Raw genomic sequence first — 9,690 nt, 5'->3', positions numbered from 1 at the left:
GGAAGGGAAGGGAAGGGAAGGGAAGGGAAGGGAAGGGAAGGGAAGGGAGAAGAGGATAGTTGACAAAGAGCGGGAAAACAACCAGATTACCCATGATTTAATTAATGGATGGTTGTCAGAAGCCCATTTTTATTTTATTTTATTTAAATTTTTGTACCTCGTCAAATCAGTATAGAATCTCAAGACTGTTTACATTTCCTGTGCACAATAAATTAAATTAAACCGCTGTGAATGAAACATTTCCCTACTTCCATCCATTGGATTCTGGCAGTCAGGAAAATAAGGTTTATAGTTTTCTTGATCAAAAAGGGAGAGAAGGGATGTGGCTATACTGCTCTCTGATATAGGGCAGAAATACCCATGTCTCAACACAGATTTCAAAAATGTTAACTTTGTAGATTTTTTCTCTCCATAGCTCATTCTTCTGACCCATTCCAAACACATTCCAAGCATCAACAGCTTCACTGGGAACTTGGATTTTCTAACCCTAACCTTAGCCTGGTCTTTAACCCTAAACCCTAATATAGGGCTAAAATACATATGACAGATTCCCGAAATGTACACTTTCTCAGTGTGTTAATGCACAGCTCATTCCTTCTGGCCATTCTAAAGAAGTTCCAAACCTGGACCCGAACCTGGAATTTAGTCCATACTCCAATGTAGGAACACCTGGCTGACTGGCATTAAGCCAGGGCAGGGTGGTAATTTTCAGTGAACCTGGACTCATCCACACAGCCAGGGTCTGAGAAATCCCTCCCCAGTGCTTTCACCCCATCCCCCAGGTAGCCCACCCTCCCAGGTGAGTGCAGGGACCACCTGCATTCAAATGTCCCAATCGCTACCCACAGCAGGAATTTCTATCCAGTGAGTGTCTGGCATGCAGCCTGGTCATCGAAGGTATAAAGGGTGACTGCACCATTGTTCTGGGTCGATCGCCCTTTTGCTTGTGATTGAACTTATTCTCGAGAACGAAATACAGTTTTGTGCCTCTCATCCTTGTTGCACTTGATTGGGTGCAGTGTGCCAAGTCTGGACCCCTTGTGTCCTTCATTAATATTGGGCTAAGTAGCCATGCTGCAAGACAGATTTCCAAAATAGGTAGATTTTTATTTTTTTATTTTTGCACAGCTCATTCTTTCTGCCCATTTGAAATGCATCCCAAGCCTCAACTGCTTCATGGGGAACTTGCTTTTTCAACCCCCTGCCTGGTCTTTAACCCTAACCCAAATATAGGGCAGGAAAAGCCATGGCTCAAGATTGATTTCAAAAATGCTGCCTCTGTTGATGTTTTTCTGCAGAACTGATTCTTTTTGCTCATTCTGAACACCTTACAAGCCTCAACAGCTTCATGGAGAACTTGGCTTTTCTAACACCTAACTCTAGTGCTAACTCTAACCCCAATCCGAACCCTAATCCTGTTTTGAGAAGGATGTGTTTTGAAAAAGCTCCTGCTGTTTTAGTGGAAAAACATTTCAAAGCCTCAAAATAAAAAAGGCTGGGACCCCAATATCTGGGATAGCTAGAGAGGATCTCAGAGCACAATTTGAGTGTACAGTGGATCCCCGAGTTACAGTAGGGGCTCCAGAAAACTCTGCTGAAGGCTGGCCTGCTGCCAGAGCTTCTGAACTGCGAGGTGTTTAGAGAGAGAGCACAAATTTTTAGCTGCAGAAATACTTCTGGGCTCAAAATGTGTGGTGCATACCGGAAGCCCAAGCCCTGGGGTATCGGGGGAGAATCCTGAAGCAGGCCATGCGTGTGGAATGGAAAAGCAGTTACAGGTCTTCGTTTGAACAGCAAAGTGGGAGAACAGCAAGGAAACAAATCAGGCCGGTTGCTCGAGATGAGAGTGAAACACAGCAAGTTTCTCAACGAGGGACTACTAGTGCCCTTATTCTACCTACCCAAACAGAGGCAGCTTCCCTTAAAAACCTGCAGAATATGTATTTTGGGCGACAGAGAAGGCCTGTGCTAGGAGTAGAGCAACCTGAACTGCTTTCGCAGTCTCCACTGCTTTTTATATCACCTGTTATTTTCATTGTTGAATAGACGGTTACGATTTTATATTGCTTTTTACTCAAATGATGATTCCCCCCTTTTTAATTTTTTTAAACAGAAAAAACCATAAATACATCACAACAATAATACAACATAACAAAAACACAATAATAAAAAATAATAATAAATTGCCCCCACCACCCCAGAGACCAATGCTACCACCATTCACATACTATAACAATTAATAATATATAATATACTCAATTATTTTCATATCCCCTTCAAAAGTTCATATAATCTTGACTGGGTTTACAGCCTTTGCCTTCTATCAGTACTGCTTTTACAAAATCTTCCCAAATTTCATTATATTTGCTTTCATTAACCCTCTTTTAATTTTTATTTCTGTTGTCAGTTTATCATTAATTACCATGTTCCATTACTCAGATGATGATTGATAGGTTGGATTAGTGTCGATTGTGCTATGTATTATTATTCAATTTTTCCTGTTAATTTCTGTCATTATTTTTGATTTCTTATGATTACTAAGGATCTGTTATTGTTGGTATGTAAATTGTTATTGTAAATTGTCCTGAGAGTGTTTGCTATAGAACAGTCTATCAAAACAAATGGGAAGCCCATCTGGGACGAATGCAGCTTCTTCAGCACAGCCAGTTCATGAAGAATTAGTGTCATTACCACTGATTCTGGGTACTGGAAGCGATTCGTTCTCTAGTACAGGTTCCGATATGGAATTTCTGCCCCTGCCAAAGAGGGGAAGAAGAACAGGAAAAAGTCAAATAGGTTGCTGCTGAAGGAAGCTTTTGACATGGAGGAACCACTGGGAGACAGTGATACTGCAGCAAGAGAATACGGCATGTTGAAGACATTTCTGGCTCCAGTGCAATCCATGTGGCAACAAATCACCATGGAGTTGACAGATGCTCTTCATAAGAGTGCCATGGACGTGGTGCAGATAATAATGCCAAAAAGTTTGAGGGAAAATGACATGTTGAAACCGTGGGGCCATGTGGTGGCTCCTCTTGCCTTATCCACAGTACAGACTTATAATTTTATCGAACATGGGCATGCTGAGACACGGAATTTCTTAAACAAGACTACAAAACCCATCCTAAACATTTTGGCAGGTTTGTGGCTGACAAATAAAACTGCAGATCCAGAAGGAGAAAAGGTTTTTGCAAAATTGAAAGCCATGGATACTGTTTACAGACTGCTATTGGCCAAAATACCTTCAGCAGTATTTTTCTGGACCGCTATGAACCCAGCTGAAGATGTCTTGCCATGGCTCTCTAAATATGCTAGGATATTGATTGGACCAGACAACCGATGCAACAAAGAGGATGTTTGGACTGATGAATATAGCTTTGTAGTTTCTTTTAAGGAAGACCAGCCAGAATATGGTTGTGGCAAAATCCTCAACCACGGGGGCTGAGAGAGGCATTACCAGGAACAGTGGGTAACCACAGGCATGTCACCAGTGTGGTTCCTATGATCATTAAAGGCATGCTTGAGTCACACCACGCACTCCTTTTGCAGGAGTGAGGGTCTCCTATGGCTACTTGACACCAAAATGTTTCCTGCAATTTGTGTGAGGAGTGGAGACATACTTAACTCTGGTGCCCATGGGCTTATTACAACGTGCTAGATTAAAAAAAAAACACCCTAGAGCAGGCTTGTAGAAGGACAGAAGCTGGAAAGCAGTGGGATGAAATGAGAACAGGAGAAGGAAGAAGGTAGAGGAAAATATTGTGGGTGAGTAGAGCGGGGATAGACAGATTGGCGACATGAGAAGTAGACAAAGACACGGAATGGGAAGCAGTGAGTGGAAGAAAGGGAGGGGGAAAGTTCTCTGAAAGCCAAGATTCACCTGAGGACTCTTCTTGGCAGGTCACGGAGCAGCAGAATAGGTTCCAGTTATCAGGGGAGGAGAAGACCGAGAGCAACAAAAAAGAAACAAGCGAGGCAGGATGGAAGCAGGGCTCAAATAAGGCAGTACAGGCCTTGGAGGTTAACATTTCAGATGAGGAACCGCTAACTTTTCCAGTACAAGCAGAGAGCATCGCAGGAATCACAGAAGACTGGACAAGACAGATCAGGAGGGCAGGAGATGCAAAATGTAGACAAAGAACGAAGTATTAGACAAAGTAAGTAGGTGAGGAAGACCAATCCTGGAAAGCTTAACCTGCAAGAGGACCAGGGAGTCATGGAAAAAGAGATGAGGATGGTAGGTTAGGGCCTGTTGAACATGAAGGCAGGTCTGTGGAGGATCGAAAGAAAGAGGAGAAAATCTCTCCAGTCCACAGCGATTCTGTCTCAGATTGCAGATTCAGATGGTTTGATTCAGGAATCCCCTGTCCTCACAGCCCTGGCCAATCCTTCAAACTGCCCTGTCTTGTCCAATTCCTTTTGATTCTGACTTCCTGAAGGATTAGAGATGCAGGATAGCAAAACTGTGGTGGGAATCGTTTATGTAGAACATTGATGAGGACAACAAGCAAACAGTCAACAGTCACGGGACTCTCTGAATTTTTCACAGCAGATTCTTTGATTGTCTAAGAAACAACTGTTTGAAAATTACAGAGCAAAGTTGAAATTTCCAAATAGGTACAAGACAGTCATATTTAAGCAGTCGATCACATTGAAGGAGGAAATAAATGATATTTAAATTCTGTACAATTAATATTTTAATTAATTGAGGTTATGTTTTTAAATTAGGGGTTTTAACTTATATATTATACCAGTCAATCATTTTTGGTTTTTTGTTTTGGATTACATCTTCAAAAATCTACACTGATCACCCATAGCATCTTTAAATATCTACATGGAACACCAATGGAATTAGAGAACAAATCTGGAGGGAGGAAATTTTGGTTTTGCTAAACAAATTACATCGTGACATTTATTTTGTACAAGAGACCCATATGGTTGATGAGCGGTTATATAACCAGTGCCAAAGGATGTGGACACTGGGGCTGTCGTATTGGTCCTATGGGGAAGAGCACCAGCCTGATATGTCACCATATCAGGTGTAGGGGGGACTGGATAGTTGCTGGTCTGGATAGTCTAGGATGGGATTTCTATAAAAGGTTGGCTAATTGGCTTGTCCCCCTACCCCAGTTAATTTTTTTCATTTTCTGTTGAGAAACTATCATTTACCTTCTTTTTATCAGGGTATATGGCTATTCTTCCCCAAAAGGGGGGACCAGTGTTGGCCCCTGAATTGGCACCCAACTGCACTCACGAATATGGACCACAAAATGTTTGCCAAAGCCTTAAATAACAGATTGGCTTAAGTGGCATTGAAAATCGTGATGAAATCGCGAAAGAATGTGATATTGGATTCCTTGTGTTTGTTTAGGGAAATATTTGAGCTAGCTTATAGAGGAGTTTGGCCTGAAAGCATTGTGTAGTTGCTTTCACATCATGCTGTGTAGTTGCTGACACATCATGCTTCTTTGTGACCTAAGTTACATTAGAAAGGAATTCCTGAAAACTTTGTTAGGCAGGTCCAACTTCTGCAAAAATCTGCTACATCAACGATTCAGATCCATCGAGAAGGAATGGAAACTTACTATTGGGGGGTGAGGCAAGGTTGTCCTTTGAGTCCCTCCTCCATGTTTCGGCCTTGGATGCAGCCTTGTGCAGTACTCAAATAGAAGAAAAAACAGTTCACCTGCCTAACCCTGGCATTGTTCATATGACAACCATGATCCTATTTGTGGCACATGCTGATGATATGTCTATTTTGATAGCAACCAGGGATGAAAAATAACAAGTGCAGCATTTACATCATATGGTGAAGTATCAGGAACACAAGTGAACTTCCAGAAAGGTTTTCTGATAGTGCAGTGTAGTGCACAAGAAAAGCCGGCTACCGTGCCCACGCAGACAGTTCTTTTTAAGGCCTGTGACATACAGATGATAAAGGAAGGGGACAAGGTAGACAAAGTCGAAATACTAAGATAATTGTTCACCATCAGCCACAGAGGTTGGAAGGCCAACGGGTATGACTGGTTGAAGAAAGTAAAAGAAAGATTAACTGTGCGGCAGAAATGGAGGCGGAACATATACCACAGGGCAATATATATCCAAACATATTTACTGCAAATTGCAGCCAACTTGTCTGTGGTCTACCTTCCCCTGAAAACAGTATGGAAGGAAGCAAACTTTGGCATTTAAGTTTTTATGGAGAACCACTTCTTTCCCTCTAGCAAAAGTGGTGGCTTTTCACCCTATTTATGACGGGGGTCTAGATTTCCCTGATTCAAATTTAAGTTCTTAGCAGGGCTCCTGGGATTTAATTTTGGAGCATATGCTGAAGGAGAAATAAAATGTATGACCTATTATGGTTAGTTTTCTTTGCCACTCACTGAGATGGGAAGAGTTGGATGCAGACATGGCAGAAGGAAGATGCGTCACAGCTTAGGGTCACCCAACTTACTAAAATGCAAGGGCCAGATTATTTCTGGGATGTTTATGGCCTCATCAGTCATTTCAAAATCAAAGCAGAGTGGTTGAAAAAAGGGACAGGGTCTGTTAGAATGATTAAAAGGAGATTGTATTGGGAAATCTTAGAACTGAATCATTTCCAGACACAAGAAAAAGCAGGGAAATTATCTAGTTATTTAAAAGACGTGTTCCCAGTTGAATACTTAAAAGAGAAACAATTTTTTTATGTTTCTGGGAAGTGAGGTGGAGATTCTACCATCAGGTATATGCCCTCCAAGGAACTAAACCCCGGCTGACTCCAAATGATCAGGTGTGTCTCAGGTTGAAATGCAAAGAAGACAGGTTTTTAACAGGTGTTGTTCAAAAAGAAGCCATATAAAACTTTGTTCAGAACTTCAGTAGAGCTAGAAATACCTGGTGTCAGTTGGCGCAATAGCTAAATTGGCCTGATTTATGTAGGCAGTCCTGGGAAGCTACAGTGTCAGGAAAGGAGCCAGATGGGGGCATATGAGGACTGAGGAATCCTGAAAAAAGAAACCGGAAACAATTTACCCCCCCTACCGGCTTACTGGGAAGTTCCCTGGTTGACCATTCACTTGATTAATTTGTTTGTGTTGACAGTGCTGGGTTGTCAGAGGTATACAGAACTTCAAAGTCAGAAATTCTTTCGGTTTGAATGGACTGATTAAAGATTGAGTTTTAAAGGCCGTTCCAACTAACAACAGCACTGTGTGATACGTAAGGCAATTTCTGTGATATGTAAGCAACAGTAAGAATTTTTTTACTAGAAATAGATTAATTAGTTTATGATTGTATGAGAAAGACAGTTACTATATTTGAAACACCATTTTTCTCATGACCTTTTGTGCTGGGGATGATATATTTTGTAGTAGTATTTATATAATTTTATTAAAAATTCTACCTATTTTTTAAATCTACCTCACTCAAATCCTAACCCTAATATCTGGCTGAATTACCCATGGCTTAAGACGGAGATCTGAAATGGGAGCTTTGTTGATGTCATTCTGCACATTTCATTCTTCCAGGCCATTTTAAACACTTTCCAAGCATTGCTAGCATGATGGGAACCCTACATTTTTAACCCTAACTCTAGTCTGGTCATTAACTCAAGACTTTATAGACAGCTGCAATAGCTTGCCTCGAGACAAATTTTGAAGATGACTGTGCCGTTGATGTTTTTCTGCATTGCTCATCCTTTCTGCCTGTTCTCAACATGTCCCATTGCTCCACAGCTTCACCGGGAACTTCTTTTTTCTACCACTAGCCCTAGTCAGGGCTTTATCCTGAACCCTACTATAGGATGGAATAATGCATGGCTCAAGATGGTTTTCCAAAATGTCATCTTTGTTGATGTTACTCTGCACAGCTTGTTCGCCCTCTCCATTCCAAACACATTTAAAGCCTGGACAGCTTTATGGTGAACTTGAATTCTAATGTGGAGTTTAATCTCAGCCTAATATAGGGCTGAAATACCCATGTCTCAAGACAGATTTCCGAGATGCCTTTCCTTACAGATGTTTTCCGGCACAGCTCATTCTTTCTTCCCATTCTGAACACACCTCAACAGCTTCAAAGGGAATTTGGTTTTTCTAATCCTATCCCTAGCCTGGACTGTAACCCTATGTACGGGCGAAATACCCATACCAAGACGGATTTCTGAAATTCAAGCTTTCTTGATGTTCTTATCCACTTGATGTTCTTATTCACTGCTCATTCTTCTAGCCCAATTTAAACAAGTTCCAAGCCTCAACAGCTTCACAGTGAACTTGTTTTATCTAACACTAACCTTACCTTATCTTTAACCCCAGTCCTGTTATAGGGCAGAAATACTCATGACTCAAGGATTTCAAATATGCCTTTTTTCTTGATGTTGTTCTGCACAGCTCTTTCATTCTTTCCATTCTGAACATGTCCAAAACCTGGACAGCTTTATGGGAAACTTGGTTTTTCTCTCCCCAACCCTACTCCAACCCTAACTCTAATCCTAACTGTAATATTGAGCTGAAATACCCATGACTTAAGATGAATTTCCGAAATGCCAGGTTTGTTGATGTTCTTGTGCGCATCTCATTCTTCCAGCCCATTTAAAACATGTTCCAAGCCTTGACTGCTTCATGGGGTTCATGCAGAACTTGGCTTTCCTAAACCCAACCCTAGCTTGGCCTTTAATCCTAACCTAATATAGGTCTGAAAAAGCCATGGCTCAAGACATTTTGAAAAATGCCTGCTTTGTTGATTTTTTCCTGCACAGCTCCTTCTTTCTGCCCATTATGAACATGTTCAAAGCCTCAACAGCTTCATGAGGAACTTTTCTACTCCTAGCCTGGACTTTAACCCTAACCCCAGTAGTGTTGAAATACCTTTGGCTGAAGACAGATTTTTGAAATGCCATCTTTGTAGCACTGTTCATTCTTCCAATGTAAAGATGTTCTAAGCATCAAAAGCTTCATGAGGAACATGTTTTTTCTGACCCTAACCCTAGCATGGGCTTCAACCCTAACCCTAATATAGGGCTAAAATACACATTCCTCAATTCCTAAATGAAATCTGCAGTGTTGAATGAGAACTCTGAGAGATGGGCAGGAGCTTATTGACATGAACTGTATGGTATTTGACAGGTCATGCACCACTGGCTGTATTCATCCTGCAAAATCAGAAAGCAAATCTAGACACCTGCCCAGCACCTGAATGTCATCATAGCCCGTGTTTATTTGTCCAGCATTTTACAAAACCAGTCCACTTAGTCCTCATGGTGGGTTACTTGGAAGAGGTGCTGAAATTACATCAAGATGCTGCAGCTAAAATGTCCTCTAACAGTGAGAATTGTTAAGGGGAAAAAATAGGTAAGGTGAAAAATGCAATCAGGACCGGGCAAAGGGGGCATCATTCTTTTCCCTCTGAATCAAAACAGATTCCCCCACATCCTGTCTCAAGCGAGCATCGCTTGCCAAAGGGTTGAAAGTCTACAAAGTGGCCTGTTTGTCACCACCCGGTATTGCATCTCGTTGTCCAAACCGCTTTGCATACATCACACCTGGCAGCCCTAGAAGAGTCATTAAAGGCAGGCCAGTGATGTCATCTCCCTTTTGCAAAGGGGCACGGGAGGACTTGGCCAAGGTCAACAGGCTTGTTGATAGTAAAAGCAAAATGTGGCAACATCGCCTCCAAGCTCCCAGTCTTAGACAGGATTCTTGTAGGTAAATTTTT

Source organism: Varanus komodoensis, unplaced genomic scaffold (assembly GCF_004798865.1).
Source record: "Varanus komodoensis strain SLA01 unplaced genomic scaffold, ASM479886v1 scaffold60, whole genome shotgun sequence".
NCBI classification, from domain to species: Eukaryota; Metazoa; Chordata; class Lepidosauria; order Squamata; family Varanidae; genus Varanus; species Varanus komodoensis.
This window is presented reverse-complemented; position numbering follows the sequence as displayed.